A 26546-nucleotide genomic window follows, 5' to 3' on the forward strand; every position below is an offset into this window, starting at 1 on the left:
ATGACCAACCACTGTTATGCAATTTTTGAGATTTTATCATTTTTTCTATGTATTTCTATATGAAACTTTTATCGCACATTGCTGCCCCCTGCCCCCTCCAAATCAGGATTTAAACAATCATTAATATACACTACTTGAAAATACTTCCAAACAAAGGATGAGGTGACTTGCGGCCCCTCGTATACTGACAGAAAAATAAATGTCAAATTTTTACTAAAATTTTTGTATGTAACTAATTACTGATATGTGTACTTTTATAGAGTACTATTTTAATTAAACAAAAATAGCAACGTGATTTGAAAGATATAAATCTTTTATTGGGGTAGGGGTATCATGTTTACATTCAATTCCCATTGCATTTTAACCCCGCCCCACTTTTTGAAGCCCTTAAAATATACGAGCGCAGATAGGTACAATTTTCTCCTTTGGCTGGTCACTGTATTTTATTGAAATCTACCTATATGTGAAAGGAGAAAATTGTACCTTACTGCGCTCACATGCTATTTTTTTAAAATAATTGAAAAATCTACTTGGCCTTTCCCATTATAAACAGATCGACGGAACTAGATTTTCTGACGCAAGAATGAATTCATATGTTAATCAAGGCACAGGCGATATTTTCTAACTGACCAATCAGCTAAATGAAATTCGTTACGAGTGAGTACCACAAAAATACTACGGAAACTTGCTTGGAATTTTACTGCTTTCCGATAATTTTTTATGCATTTGAGACACAGATTAGACACGGATCTATGTACCATTTCCGAGACCACTGTAAAATTTATATACAGTTACAAACAATTGATGGAATACGTGTACATGATATACATTTAAGTATTGTAGCGTGTTTGGTGAGCAATTCGCTAGGTCTACACGTATTCCCGAGTATCGGTGAATACAAGTTTCATATGAATTTCGTGTACTAAAACAGTAAATGCTGAAAATCCATGCGCATTTTTAAGTATAAACAGCATTAGCTGACCATTATAAAAGTTTGAAATGTAGAAAAGGATAACATGTAAATTTACCTAAACCAATTGTCTGCTATAAAATGTACAAGTAGTAAACCAGCATGTTTTGTTGTTCTGTCCTCGGATTGGACAATGACTAAGTGCGAAGTAATAACAATAGCCATATAAGGTCTTCTCGGACGCGCATATCCCTCTATTGTACTAAGACCTGCCCATTCTCTTGCCATGAAAGAAAATATTCTCACAAACCTGGCCGAATTTAGCTGTGATAGGGTCTAAAAAATCAAAGATAATGCAGTATTCCTTATAATTAAAATGTGTCTGAACTACTGAAACTATATTATTCAAAAGGCGTCGTATTTATTCACTCATGTTTGAAAACTACCAACATCGTCATAGATTAAATATAATTCGTCGTGGAAAAAGGGGTCCAAGATAGCAATAATGTCACATCATCCATTGACTAACCGTAGCTTTTATGTTCTCGGGAAAAAGATTTTAAAAGATTTTTCTTATGTATTTCTGTGTTAATTTGAAACTTTAATCCCCATTTTGCCCATAGCTTACATCCATCAGGCAAGATTTGAGCAAATTTGAATCTCTACTGCCTGAGGATATTTAAATATAAATATGACTTATATTATGGCTTTTCTGTTTTAGAGAAGAAGGTTTTTATACGTTTTTACTAAATATTTTTATGTTAAACTTAGATCGCCAAATATTTCCGAACCCTCCCATCAGGAGTCATGATTTGTATAAAAAAAGAATCTACAATACCTAAGGATCCGTCCATATGTATATTACCTAACATGGTTTTGCTGTTCTTGAAAAAAATATCAAATGCTTTCCAATATATTCCGGTGTAAAATGTTGATTATATTGCCCATTGCTGCCCTTCTCTTTCCTGAAGATAATGATTTGAACATATATGAACTTAAACTACATCAGAGGTTGCCATACAATATGAATAATCTTTAGCGTGTCCTTTTTGTTTTGAAAATTGTTAATTAGGTTTCTTTCCTTTCTTCCTATATAAAACTTTAATCCAACAATGTGACCCCGCCTTACCCACAAGGTCATGATATGAACAAATTTAAATGAACACTATCTCTCTACGATAACATAGTTTAATTTTTTTAAGTATAGTGGTTCTTGGTTTTTTTTTTTCTAATGCCATTAATTTATCATGGAATCTTAATTATTTTCCCTTAAAAGAAGACATGACCCTTCATTTAAAACACTTAAGTTCCTTTTACCACAATTGAGTTCTTTTTTTATCATTACATATACTTTTAAGTCCCAAGTATACTTTATGGCAAGCTTGGTTAAAATTGGCCGAGTGGGTCTTGAGAAGAAGATGAAAATGTGAATAGTTTACAATAACAACAACAATAACGACTACGAACAACAGACAAATTTCAACCAGTTAATTACTAGTATTTCATTTGGGCTCTTGGCTTGTGGTAATGGAATTTCAAACCCATTTGTACACAAAAAGTTTTCTTACAAGTAAAGATTATTTTAAGGAATTACATAAAGTATTATACAAATTACTGACACATTTTCACATAATAGATTGAACATGATATATACATGTATATTATTCTTAAATTTTAGAAAGATGTTTGTATTGGGTTTTTCCCTATAAAGAGGCATTTGAAAGTGTGCATTTTATAAATATGATGACAAATATAAAAGCGGATTTAGAATTTACGCTTCTTACACTAACCAGTAAGCAAATATGCCAATATGCCATATATGAGCCCTATTGGACTTTTGCAAAGACTCTGACTTTTACAGTTGACGGCTGACTTGGACTTTTGAACCTGCGTTATGTACGGAGGTAGGAATTGATAATACACTGTAGATATGACAACATCAAAAGAGGTTAAAGTTATGGTAGTAGGGGCTTTGACATTATTTACCAAACAAAAATATAATTGGGAGTAGAATAACATTCATTCAGATATCCTACTTAAGATAATTAGTACATCCTTTTATCTTCAATAACTTACGTACTTACTTACTTAAGTACGTTAAAAATAAAGAGGAAAAACATTTTGGAAGGAAAAAACGACAGGAATTAGTCAAGGTTGGAATGGAGGATGTTGAGGGCAGCCTAGGATTGTTGTCGTTTCCTTTCTAGACAATGTAATATGGGTGTTGAAATAGCTCGTTATTATTGTTTTATCATACCCCAACTTGAAAAGCAGGAGGGTATACAGTAATCGGTATGTCCGTTCATCTGTAACGCTTCGGGGTACCCATCTCTTATCCACAATTGTGACAGAACGCTACGGAGGGGGTCACGTGACCGCCAATATCACGTGATTCGCGCATGCGCAAAACGGTTGTTGATGTTCATTGAAATCAGAGAGGATTTATTTAAAATATAATCAACACTGAAACCAAATATTATTTCTTTTATGGAAATTATTCAATTAGTTCGCGAATTTTTTGATCACCCCTCGTATATATCTCAGTTGATTCGATATGCGCATGCTCTACGTATGAACAATTTCTAAAACGAGGTAAATTATTGACAAACAAGTTGATGAAACAAGAATATCAACAGTCTCGTTTAACGTCATCATTTCGTAAATTCTTTGGTCGATACAATGACCTTGTCAGCAAATACACTATCATGATGAAATGCTGACTGGGGTTTTTCATACTAATTGTTAGTCAATTTATACACTGAATTGATGACGGATTTTCCCGTTATTTCACGATCAAGATAAGAAGCACACGTCCGGTGTGACCGATCAGCAAGGGATGCTCACGCCTCCATGGCACCTGATCCCACATCTGATGTTTCGGTGCTCCTATTTTTATTCTTTTATGGACTTTGACATTGATTACTGTTCATTATCTCGAGCCCAATATTCTTCTTATAATGACAACAAGAACCACGACGTAGTGGCAGACAACATTGGACAACAAGGCAAAGTCTTTATCATAATTGACATCAGATGCCAGAGAGAAGAAATAGTATTAAAGTAATGAGAAAAAGTTGTATACTTTGAAAAAATAAATGGACATATTCGATTTCTTTTGTCTGGAACATAAGTGAAGAAGGACAACTCTTCGCTTGCTTTCATACAATCATTTACAACACGAGTCGCCTTCCAAATGAATATCTTCATTTTGAGAATTAAATAGTAAATTGATTCTTTTGATGAGAAGAAAAAATTCATTCTGAAAATATTTTTTTCTATTAAATTAATAACCATGCAGAAAAAAATTAAAAGGTTTTGTAACCTTCAAGTGAAACAAAATGTTTAACTTTTAAACAAAGCTCATGCTGAGAATTATTGATAACTGTAACAAGAGGCCCAGGGGCCATATCGCTCTCCTAAGCTCCGGCTATGTAAAACTAAAAGCAAAAATCAATTCAGTATTGAAAAATTTAAATACTAAAGTGGGTTCAAGTGGCATATCATGATTTGAACAAATTTTGAATGTACACCATATGAGGATGCTTCCATATAACTATGACCAATCATGGCTTTGCTGTACTTGAGAAGAAATTTTTTAAAGATTATCCCTATGTATTCCTGTGTTAAACTTTGGCCCCCGATTAGGGCGCCACCATTCCTCTGGGGGTCATGATTTGAACAAATTTAAATCTACACTACTTGAGGATGCGTCAACATATGTTTCATCTTTCCTGGCCCAGTGGTTCTTGAGAAGAAAATTTTCAAAGATTTTCCCTATGTATTGCTATGTTAAACTTTGAACCCCCCATCATGGCCCTACCATACTCCTGGGTATCATGATCTGAACAAACTTCAATCTGCACTACGTGAGGGTGCTTTTACATGAGTTTCATCTTTCCCGGCAAAGTGGTTCTGGAGAAGATTTTTAAAGATATTCTCTATGTATTCCTAAGTTAAGATATGACCTCCCCCATTTGTGACCCCATCCTAACCCTGGAGGTCATGATTTGAACAATATACACTATTAGAGGATGCCTCCACACGAGTTTCATTTTTCCTTGTCAAGTGGTTCTTGTGAAAAACATTTTTAAAACATGCAATTACTTTTCAACTAATTTATAAATATCTACCCTTGGAAAATGGCATTGTCCATCAATTGAAAACAATCTTGAATCCCTCCACACAAGGATACTTTGTGGCAAGTTTGGTTGAAATTAACCCAGTGGTTTTGAGCAGAAGATGAAAATGTGATAATTTTACGACGACGCCAACAACGACAGACAACAGACAAATTTTGATCCGAATAGCTCACTTGAGCCTATGGCTCAGTTAAGCTAAAGACATGAGAGAATCAAATTTTATTCTAAACGTAGTGTTGCTTTAAATAAAAAAAGTAATGACTTTTTTTACCGCACCCAACATTTATTGTCATGTCCATAATGCATGTTCTTCACACAGCAACAGAAATCACAAAAACAACACTTGATATAAATCCAAAGCATAATGACATGCAAGAAATTTGTAGCTGACATGCATTTGCAATTCATGCTTTGAATTGTTAATTAATCTGTCTATACTGGAACTTAAGCGTATTTAAAATCACGCCATAATGTAATTGAAAATGATAAAATTTATTATCGAGGAAGCGAGAAAGAAGAAGGAACAGAGGAGATATAAAACTTTTGATATATTTTTTATTTTTTCGAAAATACGAGGGTTGATCCAAAAGTAATGTCACTGTGTCCATATCTTTAATAATTGGCGTCATATTATCAAATATAATATACAAAAAAATGTATAAAACTAAATCTAATCAAAATTGAAAATTTCATTTAATAATGTTTACTTGAATTAATTTTATAGACGTTTAAAATATTAAACATAAGAGGTGTCGCTGTGTCACAACTAAACGTCACGTTTTAAATTGAAAATTGTTAGAATGAAAAAAGACAAACACATTAAAAAGCATCTAAAAACATCTAATCGCCCAATATTTTAAAAGACAAAATTTTATGACATTTTCTAGTCTTAAGTTGAAAATAAAATGACATTGCTTTTTGATCATAAACATTGTTGTTTTAATCTGCTGGACTGAACAAAAGAAATGTCGAAATGGAGAAAAACCGCGGAAACGATCTGTAATGCGTTTTTTTTTTTTTTTTTTTTGTTTTTTTTTTTTTTTTTTTTTTTTTTTTTTGGGTTTTTTTTTTTTTTTTTTGTTTCAAAATGGGGAAATCGCCATTAGAAACAGTTACGATGATAATCGGATACCCAGAGGATAGAATGTAAATAAAAGACTTGCTTATAGATGGTTTCAGCGATTTTTAGCGGGTCATGGGTCACTGAATGATCAACAGAGGACAGAAAGACCGAAAAGGGAGGTCAGGCGGAAACGTTCTTAAAATGGTGTCGGACGTTGTCCAAAAAGGGAGCAATTAGACGGTTAGAGCGATATGAGAAACTTTTTTTTTTTTAATTATTATTTTTGAGAAACTTTAAGTTTTTCTTGTTGTACTGTTCAAAGAATTTTGACAGATTACTAAATTATGTATAGACTGAGTTAACAATGGGTGCCAATAGTTCTTTTAAAAAGAGAAATATGTGAGTGTTTTCGTGAATCTCAAATATTTTTGATGAAACGAAGGGGAAGCGTTTAAATGTATGACGCTGCGTATCCATCATAACTATGACGTTATTTAGGTGCGGCGACTACCATAATTGCACTTTGTATATAATTCGATATTTTGAAAAGCATACATCATTTTAATTTGAATTTCTTAGGACTGATTTGTAATATATAAAGCTTCGATCATATATCATTTCATTAATTTACGTCGACTAGTAGCATTTTTATCGAAGTTGTGACATTACTTTTGGATCAACCCTCGTAAGTTGATATTCTCAACCACAACTAAGTTTACTAAATTTTGTGATATATCGAATGGGCTTTACTTAATGAGCCGCTGTAATTTAAAAGCAATAAACAATTTCTGCAACCAAGAATTACATTCTTTTCAGGTATATACATGTATTTATGAAAATATTGAGTAAATAATCCATACACACATTTCCGCGAGAAATAATTTAAAGCGGCAATAAGCCTGCAAATCGTATGCTTTTGCATTCAAATTTCCCCAATATATCATTCAGGAATAAGGTAAAAAGTTGAATTAAGCATTTGAGAAAAAATAAATATTCCCTGCTCATACAAAATTAACTTAATTAGAATCTGCCGGAAAATCAAGGGTCGTACAACTTAGATCTGTTTACTTGTACCACGTGAATTCTAAAATAGCACGTGCATACAATGTAGGGTTTACAATTATTATGGAATTTTAAGTAAAATCAATTCTGAGAATCAAAATATCTTTACTCTACGGTAAATTAATAATACTTGACATATAAGTCTGCATTTATGAATTTAACATGATTAAGTATAAATGTTGACATTTTGTGTATTGGGGTGTAGGAAAGGAAAATCCATCAAATCATACGTCATCGCAGCAAAATGTCAAACATAATACCTTTCTGTAGTTCTAATACAATTTGCACTTCAAATTGTAATAAATTTTATATGTCATAAGTGCATTTCAACGTTGAGTTTACACTGTTTTATTTTTCTTTGAAAGCCATGGAGATATGAGAAATGATAGCATGTTTCAACAAACCTGTAGGGTAGAACCTTTGTGAGCCCCAGGTGAATGTCGCCGAGATCCCGTTTCTTCTTCATCCAATGATTATATTAATCTCCCAAGTAAACTTTTGTAAGCAAAGTTGCTTATTAATTTCAAGCCCTATTTTTGGTTTTTGATTTTCTTTTTGGTCGACTTTGTCAATGTAGCAGGCCTACCGGGCTTCCCTCTCTTACCATGCTGTTATGTTTATGAAAACTATACGCATGCTCGATAGCATGGAATGTGGAACCTCGAACACGTTGCGATGGACCATAAATGATTATTAATTTTAATGAAATAATCAGAATTATTTACTTATGAAACTTGTAATTTTCTGAAAGTGTATTCATTTATGAGTATGAAAAAAATTCCAAATCCTATAGGAAAATTTTAACAAGTCTGTTTTTGATTGATTGATTGATTGTATACTGTTTAACGTCCCTCTCCAGAATATTTCACTGATATGGAGACGTCACCATTGCCGGTGAAGGGCTGCAAATTTAGGCCTTTGCTCGGCACTCAGGGCCATTGAGCAGGGAGGGATCTTTATCGTGCCACACCTGCTGTGACACGAGGCCTCGGTTTATACGGTCTCATCCGAAGGACCGCCCAATTTAGTCGCCTTTTTCGACAAGCAAGGGGGTACTGAGGACCTATTCTAACCCGGATCCCCACGGGGCCAAGTCTGTTTTTGAAGAGATGCGCCGTATTGTCACTTTAAGAGAAGACGAAGTATATTGACGTATGGAAGCCGAGTTAGGACCAACAAAAATATTTTTGAATTCGATATAACGACTTCTCGAATTTGTTATAACGAATTTAATTCGTTATAAATATTTCTTTGAATTCGTTATAATGAATTAAATTCGTTATTACTATAATTTGTTATACCACATAAAAAATTGTTAATGAGAACATGGAGAATTAAACTTGTTTTAACGTATTCTGAATCTTGTTATAACGAATTGAAATTGTTTAAATGAATTCTTTCATTTGTTATTACGAATTAAATTCGTTAAAACAAATTCGACAAATCGTTTTATTGAATTCTATAGGTCCCGACTGTTGAATTAGATTAAACCAATTAAATTCGTTATAACAAACTTAAGACTTTGTTTATATGAACTTAATTTGTCATATCGAGTAAAAAAAAAAATTTGATAGCTCCTAAATTTGCTTCTGTAATGATATTAAGATTATTGACATCAACTTAATTTGATATTATTTTAGGGGTGGGAGAGTCAATGCAAAACTGTGCAAATAGATTTTTCTTCCTCATTTCTATAACACTTTGCGAGGTGAAAAGATTGACAATTTTCAGACATTTGTTTGCGAAAGGTTGTTCTGTTATTTTTTTTAACTTTTTTTTAAAATTCCCATGGTGCTTGAAGAAACATTATTTCTAAAAAAAAATGAAATTTTAAAAATCAAATTAAAGATGTTCAAAAAAGATTTCTTTTGAACTAAATATTTCTTATCGCAATCGATTATATATATTAGAAAAAAAATTAGAATACCTGAATATAATTTATAATATATATAAATATATAATTTATAGACGAACTTTAAGATTAATTTTATTTTAATGATTTTTAATAGATTTATTTAAATAGAAATTTATAGTAATATATATAAATATACAATATTTTTCATTTTATAGTTTTAATCTATTAGTTAAAATTTTATTATGAACTCAGATTTCATATCCTTCTGTACATTTACAGGGACATCCGTCAGTATGTTACATAGATTGTTTTTCTTTGTTATATTATGTTATTACGGACTGTGAAAAATGAATGTCCTTGTTCTACAAAACTAGAAATACACGACTGTATATCAGTTGATGCTAGAGTATACAATTTCTACAGTTCCGTCTCCTATAGATGGGTGAGAAAATCTGTAAATTTAAACAAAACTAATTATAGAAGTACAATTGTTTTGTTTTGTCTCTCAATAATATTTTGCCCTTTGTCTTATACTCCTTGGGACTGATTGGTTTTTTTTTTTATCAATTTAACAGTACTTGTAATACTTCAAAAAAGAAAAAGAATAAACGATCATTTCTCTAAAGTCTTAACATCTCTACAACCTTGTTTAATCCTACATGTATTTGTACGGAATTTAATCATGTTTTTTTGTAACTGAATAAAGTTTTATTTTCATTCCAGAATTTTATTTTAAGAAGAGGGGTTTTAAAATTAATATTATCACATATGCAAATTAAATGTTTGTTCTATCGCTTAAAAAAAAAAAAAAAAAAATGGTCAATCTGAAAAGCCCCACGTAATGTCCTTATTTGTAGTCTTTGATACCAGAATACATGTTCTAACTTATAAACATGGATATTGCAAATAAAAAAATTTTGAACACCTGCACATTTCACTGGAAAAAAATGTCCACTTAGTGTATAAAACGTGGCTGCTGGTAAATTGTAAACTGGTAAAAAATGAAGTATAGGAAGAAGTCTAATGAGATTAAGAAAACAATTCTTCTAGGTCTAAATTGCAGGTCTGCAAAATTACAGAAAGAAAAGTCTTGAATATTATGGAACAGAGTTCAGATAATTTGTTGTAAAATTAAAATATCCGAGTTGCAATAAATGTATGTGCTGGCATAAAGAAATTCTTCATTTGTCTTATCTTATTCAAGTTCGAATAAGAGACCTTTTCGCAGACTTAAACTGTAGTTTAGTAGGCCTAATATCTTAGTATAAGTGAAAAAAAAATCTTGATGTAATGGTCGTTAAAAAACAGACAAAAATGCAGTATATGCACAGTTTTTAAAACGGTTTTATGTTCAAGTTGTTAAAGTGTTAAAAGTTATAAACATAGTAACTGTAACACAGAGGCAAAAAGTATCTATTTCCATCTTGATAAGATGTACAAAAATATATGCATGTAAATATCAATTAGGTATAAACTGAAGTGTAGAAAATACCCTTTTCTAAATTGACAATTTGAAAAAAAAAGGTTTTAAAGTTTCCCTTGCAAGTTTAATTGAGAATATACTAGTAAATGAAAACAGATATATTACACTGAATCTGTTGCAAAGACGTGAATGACTGTTTTAGTATTGTTAATGTTCTAAAACTAAAGACAAAAATCCGGTTTTTATTCACCCTATATTCCCTTAAAGTATAAATTTACATTTTAATGTAATTAACCTTTTAATTTCAAACGGTCCAAGGTTATCTTTGTCAGGAATACTATGTATTTCCCAGATGTCACTAGGGCACAAAAAATATAAATAAGAAGCTGTATGCCATTGAAAAATTGAATTTTTTACGAAGTTCAAAATGTACGTACGTAAGACTTTCTAAACAATTCTTTTTAAATTTACATATAAAATTTTAATTTGCAATCTTTATTGTGTGTAATTATAGTATTTAATTGATATTCAAATAGATGAGAAGCGTGCTTTTCTTGGTTTTCCTGTTGACCCTTTATTGTCTGGTCCGAGTGGGGGAGGCCAAAGGCTGTGTTTGTGTTTGTCATAAGGGACACTGTCATTGTCGTTGTGCTCGCGAGGTACAGGAAAGGGTAAGAAAGTGTTGATCTTATAACATCATTTGCTTTTTACCAGCACTGCTCTGTACATATATCTAATTTCTTAGCACTTATGTGTATTTGGGAAGGGGGGTCTGTTTCACAGTATATAGTGCACGTGGAAATAATTTAATTTTAGTTATACACTAGGTAAATCAATATAAATTTTTTAATTATTTTTTTTTAAATTCATCAACCATTTTCCCAAATAATTGATGCTATTTTTATTTGAATATTGATTCATTATTATGTGATATGTGTTTTCAATTCATTTCGAGATTCCTTCGAGAATTGGTTGCGAAATGACCGCGAATATAAGTACTTCACACAAATCGTGCTCCACAGTTAAATTTGAAATGATTGAGAACCCTGATGGTACACTTTAAGGTGTCATAAAAAAACATACTCCATCAGAAAAAATAGCGATATAATTTTTTTTTTCATTTACTTGCACTTTGATTTGAAAATTGACGTCTACGGGCAGTGCATGCTTTATTAAGATATTGAAAAAAATGTAAGTTGAATTACATGCAGTCCTCGTGGTGTATGTATGCATTAACTCTCTTTTTATCAAAATTTGAATTAAAATGAAACATTTACCATATTTTAAAAAAAATTGAACATGAGATTCTTTTTTTCAATAAGGTCAGACAACTCTTCAAAACTTTTCAAGGTCTAAAATGATCAGCTTCTTATTTGTTTTTAGTTCTGCTAATTGGGTTCATCTTATTCGCATATGTATTTTTAACTGGTTTTTAATGATTCAAAATTGTTCAAATCCATTCGTTATATATCGAATTCATTAAATTCATTATACAAAGAATTTCATTCGTGGAAACTAATTTGTTGATTTCTAGAAATTTTCTTGAAAGAAAAATAAATCAGTTATCTGGTAAAGCAAAAGGTTTTTATGTTTGCTCTATGTAATTTTTCTGGTTACCTATTCCCTCTTATCTATCTTTTCTATATCCTTTTGTATTCCTTAGGACCTGGCAAACGGTCTCAAAGAAGAAAATAAAAGAGTTAGTATAAGGATATCCTCAGAAAATTTAACCTTAAGATAAATTATATACTACTTTTATATTGTATGACTTTGTATTTGAAACTTCTTGAACCTTTATACTTATGTAGTAGGTATATTTTTTTTATTTAGATGGAAACCAGAGATGAAACATCGAATGATGCGTGGCTTCCCCAACACTACTGATGAACAGTGGACTGACATAATTTCATGTACACGTAACGAGGAAATAATTCTTTTTGGCATTTCTAACTTTTCTCTGTATTATTGATAAAAGTTATTCTAAATAAATTATGATTAGCATTACATATGGCTTTTCATTGTATTTTATCTTCATGTTGTAGAAGATTGAGCGCAATTTATACAAACTATATGATAAACTACAGTGCGTTGATTTCATGCTAGTTATTTTCGGACATTTTCAAAAAAAATCTTAAATAGAACGTACTAAATAAAGAATTTTTGCCTCTAGTGTATTTATACTTCCATGTTCGCAGCAATGATTCTACATAAAGGTCAAAATAAAAAACAAAATCTAAGGAAAGGTTCAAGCAAATAAATAAAATCTTACTTTGTATCAAATGTCCAATGTCTAAATATAGAAGAAACATGGCAACTATCATAAAGCTAAACAAGAGACCCAAGAGTCACATCGTTCACATGAAAATGTTGGCTAGAAAATTCAGAAAAATACTCGGTTTGTATCAAACAGTATAAATATGTCCAATAACTGCTTTGAAATTTTTAAGAAGATATCATTTTTTCTATGTATTCTTATGTAAAACTTTTATCGCACATTGTTGCCCCCCCCCCCCCCCCCCCTTCTGGATCAGGATTTAAACAATCGTTAATACACATTACTTGAAAATACTTCCAAACAAATTTGACTAACCGTAGCTTTTATGTTCTCAAGAAAATGATTTTAAAAGATTTTTCTTATGTATTCCTGTGTAAATTTTAAACTTTAATCCCCATTTTGCCCATACATTACATTCATCGGTCAAGATTTGAGCAAATTTGAATCTCCACTACCTGAGGATATTTAAATATAAATATGACTAATATTATGGCTTTGCTGATTTTGTGAAGAAGGTTTTTATAGGATTTTACTACACATTTTTATGTTAAAACTTCAGGGGTCATGATTTGAGAAAAAAGAATCTACAATACCTAAGGATCCGTCCATATGTATTATATCTAACATGGTTTTGCTGTTTTTCAAAAAAAAATCAAATGCTTTCCAAAATATCTTTGTGTAAAATGTTGATTATATTGCCCATTGCGGCCCTGTCCTTTCCTGAAGATAATGATTTGAACATATATGAGCTTAAAGACGTACAACACACTGGGGGAGATAACTCTTGCGATTTCAATTGAACGTTTGACGTGACGTCAAATTTAACGTCAAAAATAAAGCGTCAAAACGACGAGTAAAACGATCCCGATGTATATCAATTATGAAAGAAAATTGGGATATGGGGCTTGGCTGTGATTGTGCGTACCATACTTGTATTTTTTAATTAACCTGATTAAACTCCGTAAAAAGCAAGACATAAAATACCATCCCTTAATGTTTATTTCATTTCATTTCATATACAATGAATTGTATTTTTGATCAAAGCGCAGCATTTTTTTTAATTCTGAAAATTTTATTTTACATTGCCGAAATTCTCATTATGTATAATTGGCTATATAACATTCTGATTAATGGTCTTCATTACAATTTGTGCATTTACGATATAAATATTGTTTTTCTTCTTTAATTAAATAAAACAACAATAAATAAACAAAAAAACTTTTTACAATGTAAAATCGATGTTGTTCTCAGACCCTTACTGATCAAAGAGGAACAACTCTGAAAATGTGGGAGATGTTTATTTTCCTCCCTTTATTCACGGTTTTCCACAGAATCAGATACATTTACAGCAAGACCTGATAAATCCGAAAATTGAATACTATAGACCTCATATACACAATGTAAGTATAGAATTGAAAAAAATTGTTCACTTGTACTGAAATTATCTGCATTTATGAATATCCTATTGCAGCAAATCGCTTGACTTTCTGTCAACAATGTCGGTTCGCATTTCCTCGAATCAAAACAAATCGTAGCCTATAAGATTTTAAAGAATATCAAAGTGCGATTTGATATAAATTGAAATAGATGAAGAGTTTAATATTTGATATTTTGAAGTTAATGTGGACGAATACGGAATTTTCATTTTAACTTTAGAAGCGACGACATTGAAAGAAATACGTACAATATCATGAGGGGTGTACATCTATGCAAATGTCGATGTATCCCCACGGCCACATACTGTCTCGTTTGAAATAATGACATGAAAGAAACTACAATTATTCCATTTATATCACAGGAGAGTTGAACATACACAATTTTTTAATGAATAAAATTAAAGAAATAAAATTAAGAATCAACATATTCAAGTTCAACAAAACTTGAATTCGTATCCAGGTTCCATGTGATATGGAATGCATAACGCATACATATATGGACTAAACACTAAAATCCTTCAGTAATTTTTTCCTGATACATATAAAAAGAGTAGTCAATAGTTAAAAACTAATGCATACCTCCGGGATTCAAATGACGAAATACCAGTATATATTTGCACTGTAAACGACGTTTCGTCAAACGCTAATGGTCTGCGACGCAAAAAAAGGAAGGGGTGGGGGTGATAGGGGTATTCAAAAATTGCCTAAAAATCTACATTTAAATACGCTTTACATATGAGAACTTTTAAATTTGTAAGTTAATATATTTTTGAAGCAAAAGCAATATTCCAATTTAATTTTTTTAATGCGTATTTGTAGATTCATATAACAAAGTGATCGACCCCCTGTCTGAAAGACGCGCGGGAACGTGATTTTTTGAGAAAGGGGGAGGGGGTAATTTTCCGCTATTAAATCAAAACTGGTCGTACAAAAATTATATAAAAATTATGAAGATTATTTTTACTACCAGCTACCTAAAGAAAGTTTTTTGCCAAAATTAAACGACAGGTTTTTTCACAAAAAAAATTTGAATTTGAAAAATACGCAATTTTTAAGGCTTAGATAATTCATAGTTTTTCATATTAAGGTCTTTAAAAATTATTTTGATGATATGTATATCAAAAAGATGACTATGTTTTTGTGTTAAATGGTTAAAGGAATAAGCCAATGAAATTTGACATTTACATCTAACCTGGCTTTTTTGAAAATCAAGGTTTAAGTAGTTCATTGATTAAAAATTTTTTCTCCTTGTAAACAACTAAAGGGGGGTAACTTTTGGAAGTTCCTGTCCAAAAACCACTCGAACGATTTTGTCCAAAATGTGCATACATGCAGTAGATATAGTCATGTACTAAATATACAAAAATAACGAAAATTAAACGACAGGAATTTTTTGGGGTAGGTGTGTTGTACATCCTTAAACTTCATCAGAGGATGCCAAACAATATGAATAATCTTTAGCTTGTCCTTGCTGTTTTGAAAATTGTTAATTAGGTTTCTTTCCTTTATTCCTATATGAAACTTTGATCCAACAATGTGATCCCGCCCTACCCCAGGGTCATGATATGAACAAATTTAAATGAAAACTATGGTAGTAGGGCTTTAACATTATTTACCAAACAAAATATAATTGGAAGTAGAATAAAATTCATTTGGATACTCTAATCAAGATAATAAGTATATCCTTTTATTTTCAGTTACTTACATGTAGGTACTTACTTACTTAAGTACGTTAAAAATAAAGAGGAAAACATTTTGGAAGGAAAACTCGACAGAAATTAGTCAAGGTTTGAATGGAGGGTGTTGAAGATAGGATTGTTGTCATTTCCTTTCTAGATAATGTAACATGGGCTTTGAAATAGCTCGTTACTATTGTTTTATTATACCTCAGCTTGAAAAGCAGTATGGTATATAGTAATCGGTATGTCAGACCGTCTGTTACGCTTTGGGGTACCCATCTCTTATCCACAACTCCTCTCATACCACTAAACGAGATTTCATTAAACTTTCACAGTCTTTATAACATATTGCCATTGTGACCTCCTATTTCACTTTTTATCCGACACATATTTTGGGTTTCCCACAGCAAAAAATAGACACTGCAATTTTATTTCATATGGAAGGCGAGGGTTTCCTTTAGTGAGTTCATTGCTCATAGTACATGTATTTGTAGTTAAATGTTAAGATAAGAACTTTTTTCACAATATTTTCCTGATTGTGTAAAAGTAAGCCGTCGATTGTATACGTCAAGTTTATTGAAATCTGGTCACTGTTTCTTGAAAACTTGTATCTACAAAGCCAAAACAAATATTAGTTAAATTGATAAGGCGTTCATCAAAGTTTTCATAAAAATTATAGCAGTGGTATGTGTAAATCCCTGTTATAATTATTTTTTGTTAATTTGTTACAGGCGAAAAGATGCCAATTTGTATAGTATGTTACATGTACTGTTGAATCAATTCAAATAGTACATGTAAATGCCAACTCTCGTATGCAGGCGAAGTTTTGTTTGTTTGTGGAAGCGTTATTAAATGCACATAAAGAGGATAAATTAAATATATTTTGACAAAATTGTCGTTCGTTTGTAAATTGTATTTTATTTTGTGGATAACAAAATTTAATCCAGAAAAGCTCACATATTTGTTCCTCATGACCATGTGTATAGTAAACAATGAAATAAATACTAATCAGTCATGTTTTGTTACTCCTCTTGAGGCATTCATTACGTGTATATATACCTTAAACATGGAAACATATCATATTTCTCTTTTTGAATTCGTAAGTACAACAAGAGCTAAAACTGTATACTCCTCAACCGCCATATTTCAATTTTTTCGAGCTCAATTTACCTCCTCTTCTTCTTAGGTCAGAAGATACATGTAATCGAATAGCACGAGGCAAAGAAAAAATAATGGTCCTCATCCTTAAAAAATAAGGCTTTAACACTAGTGTAACCGAGCAGAAACAAGACCAGGTCAGGTTTAAATCTTTATTAAACAGCAATAAACGACAATGGCATGTGTCTATAAAAGAAATATACATAAATTATAACCTCAAATAGAATGAAAAATAACAAGTTATGAGAAAAAATATAAAAAATTGCTATACAAATAAAAACTTTAATTTTATGATATATACTGACATGCAAAACTTACACCTTACTTTAGAGGGAAATAGTTATGTAAAGTTAAGAATTATGTATCTTAAAATTATGAATATCTTCAATTTGGTAAACATCGGTGATTTAACGGTTGAACGATTTCCACACCATAACTCGAAGTCAAGTTTGAGTCTGCTTAACAGAAATCAAAAATTGCATGTTTAACAAAACATTTGGCAATATAATGGAGTTTTAAGGTTTTTTTTACTGTTCATCATAAGTAATGCAGCAATATTTCAAAAAAAAAAATAAACTTTCCTTTCGTTTTCCGTAACGATGCTAAAGCTCCCTGAAAATGTCTTATGTATGCATTTCCATTGATCTAGCTGGATAATTTCAATGAAAAGGTGATGGAGAGTTACTGATGCAAAATTTCACTACATTACGCTTCAAAAGGGTCTAACGTATCATATGCATTAAGGACAGTCCTTGTACCGGTAGTCCAAGGGTGGCTATACTGCTCTAAATTAGAGAAAATTCCACCTAATCATCTGAAAAACATGCATTTAAAAATGCCAAAGAAAGCTGAATTCGATATTATTGAACTAATTGTATCGTAGAAATTTAGCTGCAATTGTTGTTTAGGGCAGTCTTGCACGTTTTACTTGAATGGCTGGGAGGGGGTGTCTTAACAGTCATATTTTTCTTAATAAAGTAAACAGATAAGCATTTAACATTTTTATCAAATCTTTGATGTTCTGAAAAGTGAGTTAAGCCTTACTTTATTCGCTTTTGAAAATCATAAGATAAAAAAAATCAAACATTGTTGTTACTGCTTGTTGCGTTTCTTTTGCGTGTCAGTATAGATGCAAAGAGTTAGTTTGGTCTTAATAATTTTAGAGGAATGTTGGACTGTTAAAAAACTTAATGGATCAATCATAACATGTAAAATTTTACACTTCATATACATATTGGTTAATTGAATGCTATAATTTTCATTAAAGAGGTAAAATTTACCCCATAGTAAGACCCCTCCCCTCTCTTGGAAATTATTCTTTGCGTTGAGACTTTGCCTGGAAAGTGTTGCTTTATAGTGAAAGTTATCCCTAAATATATTATATATTACTCTAGCAGTCAAAATTTACCCAAGAGTCTCTTGTTTGTGTGGTTTGACATATTCCACATGCACCACTATCTGAACACTTCCACATTGTATCCTACATTTTAATTATTTTAAATCATGCATTACGTGTACACCTGCAGGTAGATCCTTGAGGATGTTACATACAATGGTGTTTTAGCTTTGGAACAGCTGCAAAATTCAATAGGCAGAAACATCATTGGGCTCTAATGCCGCCACTTAGCAACAGGGCTAAAATCCGGATTTTAGTCATCATATGATAAGTATAATAAGTATAAATTTACACTTTTATATGACTAATAAATTAGTTTTTTTGTTACAACGCAATTTAACACAAGGATGTCATGTATTTTTGGTTTAATTTTCCAGATGTCTCCCGCAGCGTGAAAGAATATAAGGAGAACAGGCATGTTTCTGATATTTGAAGTTTTGCAATATTCAAAGGGTACGTAAGACTTTTAAAAAAAAATTCTTAATTTTTTAAACCTAGGTATAAATTAAATTCTTTACAACGCATCCAAACTATTGATGTAAAGAATTTTAAAAAGCCATAAACTATTAGCTATATTAAGAAAACGGTCATACATGCAAATGTTCTTTTTAACACATGTATAGTAGCACACACAAGTCAAATTTTATATTTAGTATTTACCGCTTGTGTTATATAGCAAATCAAAGCTTATTAAAAATCATTTAAGAAAAATGTAATTTCGAGATTTTCTGGTCAAGCATTGTTACTAAAAATAGATTGCGAAATGTAACGGTATTGCCCTAGTGTGTGACCACTTTTCTGAAGAAAATATCTAGTAGCATTGAAGTCAAAACCTAAGGTAATGTATTCAAAATATAATCTCTCTCTTCTTATTTCCTTTGCCCAGAATCAGAGTTATTAAAGATCAATTGCATCAAACACCTAGATTGACCTGAATCATTAGATAGTGAGAGTCTTTTTCCGTATAATTAATTGGGTCACACGAGACACGCAACGTTACTTTGACGTTATGCTTATAAAAAGTCGTCAACAAAGCCAATCAATAAAAATGATCACAAATTAATTTAAAATAAGATGTGTTTGTGAAACACTATGCGCCCGGCAACAACAAAATAAAAAAAAAACCATTTTTAGCACATATGTCACAGTCAAGGTCACAAGGCAATTGACCTTGGTGTCATTTGAGAGAACATGATTAGTAAAGTATGGATACCAAAAATGAAGTCTCTATATCTTGTGGTTCAAAAGTTATTGCAAAGGTAAACTAAAAACGAAAAAAACTATTTTCAACATACAGGTCACAGTCAAAGTCACTGGGTTTTTCATTAATTAATAGAAATTTAAAGACTGTATTTATCCTTTTGTAAAATTAATCTTTGTGTTAGGCACAATGCTTGCAATTATAAGATTCAGTGGCGGATTAAAGGGGGTCGCATCCGCCCCCTAAAATTGTCAAAGTTAGCGTAAATCATAGTTTTGTCGAGAACATGTAAAAATGTCTAATCGGTAGACCTCAATTTTACCTACAAAATCTCAAGAATCAAGGAGCTTCCGGGGGATTCCCCCAGACCCCCTGCCTACTTTTGACGCCCCCTCTAACTTTAATTTCTGGATCTGCGCATGGGATTTATAGAGAGTTGGAGTGATATCCACTTATTATATAAAGAAAACTAAAAATCATGAAATTTTGATGTAAATTATAAAAAAAAAAGCTGCATTTTAAATTCTTCATACAAATACATTTGATCAATATGATGCGGAGAATTGGTCAGGAACGAGTATTAACTGGGAGCGTGATGTAAATCTTACATTATTTAGATTAGGTATCGGAGAGTTATATTCTGAATAGATTAAATAATCAATAAATGATTGAAACAATTATGTTTGAACTGGACATTTAAAAAAAAAACTTGCGGAATACTAGTCATAAATATGACAGCAGCAAATAATAAATTCTGAAAGGGAAAAAGAGGGGGGATTTAATTTAAAATTAATTGAACGACATTTAGTTAAACATGTAGATCTTTTCTAATGGGTGCTAAAGGTTGTCCAAACTGTTTGTGAATTATCAAACCTTTATCTCCTTTTCTCTCTCTTTTTTCTCTCCCTAATTTTCTCTATCCCTCTCCCTTTCTCATCTCTCTCTCTTTCTCTGTCTCTCTGTGTAAAACATTTGATTTGCCCCGCTTTCGCAAAAGCGAGGAGTATTTAAATCTCATTCGTCTGTCTGTTTGTCAGTCAGATTGTAGATCTGTTCGTATATCACAAAAATGTAATCTTGGTTATATATTTTGAATTAGAACAGAGAAGAGATATAATTTATATATATTAATGTGCTTTAACTCTGACAAGACCTTTCTAAATACACTATAATTTTTTACCCCATGACCTTGATCTTGAAGTTAGACCTACTTTTCAAAAACGTTGGTCATAACTTTTATATGAGAAAAGATACATAATCACAAGCCACGGTTCAGAGTCCACTTAATAGTAGGTCATAAGATCGTACATTTTAGTCGTGGTTTTGACGATGGAGAAGGCTAGGGCTTACACATTTCATATGTATTTTACCATTTCTAAATACACTGTGGATTTTGACCTTGTGACCTTGAACCTTGACGTTTGACATACTTTTCAAAAATGCTATTTTCCCCTTACAACTTCTGATTGAGAAGAGATAATGCTTTCATATTTTACATGTTCATTGCTATGATTTCTGACCCCCTTGATCTGGACCTATATGTTTGACCTATTTTTCAAATAAATCAACTTTAGTTATAACTTTTGAATGACATATTATAGGGCGTTCATATTTGGCACAATATGCCATAAATAATGACATATTACCAACATAGACACAGACAGCCGGTAAAACAAATTAAAGATTTTGTATATACACGTACATGTATAGTACATCGGTACATGCAGCACCAAGTTTACTTCAAAGAATTTTTGAGCATGCAATTTTTTCACCACCATGTATGTTCACTAAATTAGAAGTCAATGACTGGACCGAACTTTTGTCTAAGACATTTGATATATACTTTATTTTCATTACGTAAATGAAATTTTTCATAAGTGAATTCTTCAATCTTATTTTAATAACCAAAAAGTACAATATGAAAAGTGTCAAAATTGAAAATTTTAAAATGTCAGAAATGAAAACTAAAACATGTAGGCCATGAAAAGTTGAAAATACCGAAAAATTTCCAATCGGAATCCTCGGCTGACTCCACTACGCTCCATTCAAACCTCCGAGGTGCGATGTATGAGCCGCCCGTGATGCTCTAAGTGAAAATTTCCGGAAATGAAATGCAGCTGGGGGACCACAATTGTATTTGCTCGTTTAAATGTTTATTCAAGACCTCTTTGATGCATCAGTAATATTATTTTGCCTATTTGATTTTACTATCTATCCATCTACCCATTCATATGTTCATACTCTACATAGGCGTCGGAACCGGGGGTGGGGGGTGGGTTATCGGGGTCTTAGCCCCCCCCCCCCCTTTTTTTCGCAAAGATAGATATTTTATAGGCATTGAAATTGTGATTTACCTTTTTTATTGGTTTAGCCCCCCCCCCCCCCCCCCCAACCCACTATCAATTAGCCACCCCACTTTCAATTTGCTTCCGACGTTTATGCCCTAGCACGCATGTAATTTATTGTTAGTGTTTTAATCAAGAATACTTAGAATTTTCAGAAATAGTATTAACCAGTCAAATATAATCTATGTAACAATATTTACACAACATAATTAAATGCATATGATCTACATCCATGGAAAATGATTCTAGAATATTTGTAGGCCTTATTTCCCTCGCTGTCAAACGAAAAATTCTCGGACCAGGCATGTCTCTTGAATAAAAAATGAGCTCCTGGCAAATACTAATATTTTTACCGTTGTGTTGTATATAAAAATCAAAAAATATATATATTAAGTTTCAATACAGTGCCAATGTATGGTTTTAAACTGTATATCAATGGAAAAAAATCATATGAGACAAGCTGAATGAACGTTATTGTAAAAAGATATCCCATGTACGGGTCTTACAAAATTTTTTGTAACATGAATTTTGTAAACACCTTCTTCTAGAATTTACTTTATCATAAAATAAGCTTATTTATTCATGAACTCAATTGAATTGATTTACTTTTCTTTTAATTAAAAAATCAAAAGGCTATTGTATTTTTACTTTACACTAGATACTTATTTTCTTACATTTTTATTCTAATTTGTATCTTACTCTTAATTATAATTTTTTATTGCTTCAAAATTATAACGTCAATTTTACTTTTTAGATGTTTTTTAGTCGTTTCATGTTTTGTGATATTGTTGACATGTTCAATTAGTATGTTTCTTAGAAAAAAAAATTATTATAATTTAAAATTACCCCTTCGGGTACCCCATAAAAAAGATATCGAGAGTTATTCCCCTCTTAATATCTCTATAGTTACAGTAAACAAACTCCATTACTAAACAGTTTTCAGGAATCGTGGAAGGAGTGAAAATGACGTCAAATATCATTCACTCTGGCTATGTGTGATGTTGTTATTTGAAAGATCGCTTTTTAGCACCGATGTAAGGAAAATAAATCTACAAAGTTTCTTAAAGAGGAGTAGATTCTCTTTCGATCTATAATTGTAACACATATGCAACCGGTTCGTCAAACGAATGAAAAAACTCTCCGAAAAAATGCTTACATTTGACGATCTATAATCATAGCAATATACGAATCTGGCTAGTCGTGTTTGGTATCATTATATTCAGAATGATCAGCTGTATCTACCACTGTACCAAGAAATCTGAATATATCCTCTGTTGTCCAATAAACAGCGGAATAAAAGAATGCGGTTTTTACGACGCGCTAAATTCATGACGTTTTATTTCAGAACATGCTTGAACATTTGAAAGGAATTAAAACAAAATACAGCGATAAAGAATTATAAAATTATAATTTTTAGACTGTTTAACAATTTATCTTTACAGTTCAGTTAGGTTTTTTGAAGTTAGAGGCACGAAAATGTGTTAAATACGCTTTTTAAAACTGGTAGTTTTGTATACTGTCACATAGCGTAATAAATAACGTAAAATGACTTGTGCATGCTATACTATACATAGTAGTGTTTTTTTGTTTTTTTTCTTTTTTTTTTTTTTGTTGTTGAAGAATACCATTATTGCTGTCACATACATGTAACGATATATGCTTAGACTTTCTGACTAAGAAAAATATAATCTGTATAAATGTGTATATAATATTGTGAGAAAATGGTACTCTTGCCTATATTTAACAGTTTTGACAATTTTACCTTTGTGCCACTTGCTTAGTAGATAATATTTTATATGGCACAAAAATTATAAACCAAACACAAATACATGTACGTAGCTAGAAATTGTTATACATGTAGAAAGGTTGTAAATAATATTAGGAATGACTGTACATGTTGTAAGTAATATTCACAATAACTCTGCATGTTTCATCTATATATGTTTTCCAAAAGAGTAATACATCAATCAAAATCATTTATTTTTTAAATCTCAACACAACCTATTCTTCTTATTTTTTACAATGTATGACCAAAACTCCATTCAAACATTTCATAATAACAATATTCTGCTTTGTGATTGGTAGATGAGGCTTGTTCTGTTTATGGCTCTGCTATTTCTTCTCCACTGCTTGTTCCAAGAAAGGAGAAGGCAAAACTGTAAAGAAATTGAAAGGTTGTACCTGTCGTGGCTGGTGGAGACGGTGTTCATGTGGTAGATCTTTGGTGAGTAACTATCCCAGCATTTAGAATAAAAAGTGGAAGTTGATATTTTAGAAAATGAGCTCGAAGAATATAAGACAATATCGCAAAAATATAGGTACATATCAGTCCTTTATTTATATCGGATATCATTGAAAACAGTTCAAGGTATAAATTTGTAGTAGTACACTGTAGTGCTGATTTTAAAAAATATCCAAAAATTATCAGCAACAATCTGAATTTGAATATCATAACTTTTTTTAAATTATCGATAATTAACATGATTTACATAATTATTTTATTTTTCATATTTCAGAAGGTGGATGAGCGCGAAGCTTCAGAAATCGTGCAGGATTTTAAGCGGGTGCGGAAGAGATAAATCTAGATTGAATTTAAAGTGGAATTGAAAGTAGAATTTTAATCATTTATCTTTTTTTTTTTTTTTTGCATTTTTCAAAATTCTTTTTTTTTTCTCTTCTTATAGATGGAAGAATTGGCTGAAGATGCCACAGAAGATTAAGACACAATCAATCTCAGAGAGAAAAAAAGTTGTGAGACTACATTTGTTGAATAAAGTTCGAATTGTTTATTTTTTAACCTTTAAACCTTAAAACAGAAAAAAAATCAGGCAGCAGACCCATTTTAGCGCATATATATGATATTATTAGAGAAAAGAAGAAAAAAGAAAGGAGAAAAGGTAAGCAGCCAAAGCATGCCATATATGGAGATAAATACAGTATACAAGTTTACAAGTCCATCCAAACCTTGCAAATCAGTAGCAGAGGAAGCCTATAAAATATCAAAGGTGGGATCAGGTGAAATGAGCTGTTATTCATTCCCCAAATATTTTTTTCACTATTTATATTTGATTAAAAAAGAATAAACACACAGTATTACTTAACATCATTTCTTTCATAATTTTAATTTGTGCTCTGTGGAAAATCAATTAAAAGCGAAAACAATTTTTTTCACTTACACTCCAATATGCCAACAAAGGAATTGACGCGTTTAAACACAAAAGGCCCGAGACTTGTATTCCACTATATATCGAAAGAAAGACTACACTTAAAGTTGTATTTCATACAAATATACATCGACTATTGCTTCCAAACCTTTTAACTCCCCTTCAATTATATAGTCCTGCTGAATACGTTAAGGACATATGATACAAACAAATTTTTTCTTTGAAAAAGATTTAATATCATGTCAAAAGTTTAGAAAAGTGGATCATTCTTAGAATATTTTCTCCTAAGAAGTGGAAAATTAAATAGACTAGGAAAATATTAGTAATATTTCAATAAAAAACAAATATTGACAAATCACATTCAGTAAAAGTTTACATGTGAAAACAAATTTCAAAATATGTTACCTTGGTGCTAAAAGTGTAATAGAAGCCTTAGAAAAAAATACCAAGCCGGGTAAATTTTAAGAGGAGGAACAAAATCACAAAAAATTAGCAATATTACATAGGCTGATTTTTACAATTTAGCTTTTTCTTATAAAATTCACCTGGCTTGGTATATTTTTCTTCAGTTTATATTACACTTTTAGCACCAAGATAACATATTCTGAAATTTGTTTTCACCTGTAAACCTTTACTGAATGTGTTTTGTCTATATTTGTTTTCTCATTGAAATATTACTAATATTTTCCAAGTGTTTTTCATAATCCTGTTCTTAGGAGAACACAATCTAAGAACCATCCATTTTTCTAAACTTGTGACATGATATTTAATCTTTTTCAAAGGAAAAATTTGTTTGTATCCTCTGTCCTTAATACTGTTTCAATACTGTTGATGTTGAAACGAATTCAATTCGTGATATATAATTTTGTTTTCGAGTTTGTCATATCGAATTCAAAAAAATTATTACAACAAATTTAATTCAAATTTAGATGTTAATTATAGACATAAACAAAGTGCTAATGTAAACAGTCATTTCGCGACAGAATTCACACGGTGAAATAAATTAAGTGAAAGACGCACAGCATCTTTGCTTCTATGATTTTATACAAAAACAGCATCAAATATTGTGAAAAATTGACATTTATAGAAATTATTGGCAAAATAATTGATTACTTTGATGGTAAAAACATTTGATTGATATCTATCAAACAAAGGGTACTAAAACAAATATTAGTGTGTTTCAAAAATATAAATTATTGAATCGTGATTTTTTAACTAAGATGTATTTTACAATTATTACGCCACTATTTGAAAATGCAACAGAAATATTGTTTAATGTTTCCGCAGTTGACTGGAGAAATGACAGAAGCTGCGCGTATTGTCATGGCCTTCCTATTTATGCTTTTTGTAAGTCTCTATATTTGGAAACAGGGTGGTAAACATTTGCTTATAGACGGGAAAAGAGAAAATTATGTTTAATGTATAAAAGAAAACATTGTA

The 26546-nt window shown here is 31.2% G+C and overlaps 1 long non-coding RNA gene across 1 annotated transcript; it reads left to right on the forward strand.

The window, feature by feature from the left end:
• Nucleotides 1-18834: 18834 nt before the first annotated feature.
• LOC134257985 (uncharacterized) lies at nt 18835-24731 on the forward strand. Its single transcript, XR_009990045.1, has 4 exons — nt 18835-18849; nt 24028-24166; nt 24459-24506; nt 24627-24731. It is a non-coding gene; the product is annotated as an uncharacterized LOC134257985 (long non-coding RNA).
• Nucleotides 24732-26546: the final 1815 nt, after the last annotated feature.

This window comes from Saccostrea cucullata, unplaced genomic scaffold (genome assembly GCF_032062105.1).
Source record: "Saccostrea cucullata isolate Sc308-1 unplaced genomic scaffold, CSIRO_AGI_Scuc_v1 ctg3754, whole genome shotgun sequence".
NCBI classification, from domain to species: domain Eukaryota; kingdom Metazoa; phylum Mollusca; class Bivalvia; order Ostreida; family Ostreidae; genus Saccostrea; species Saccostrea cuccullata.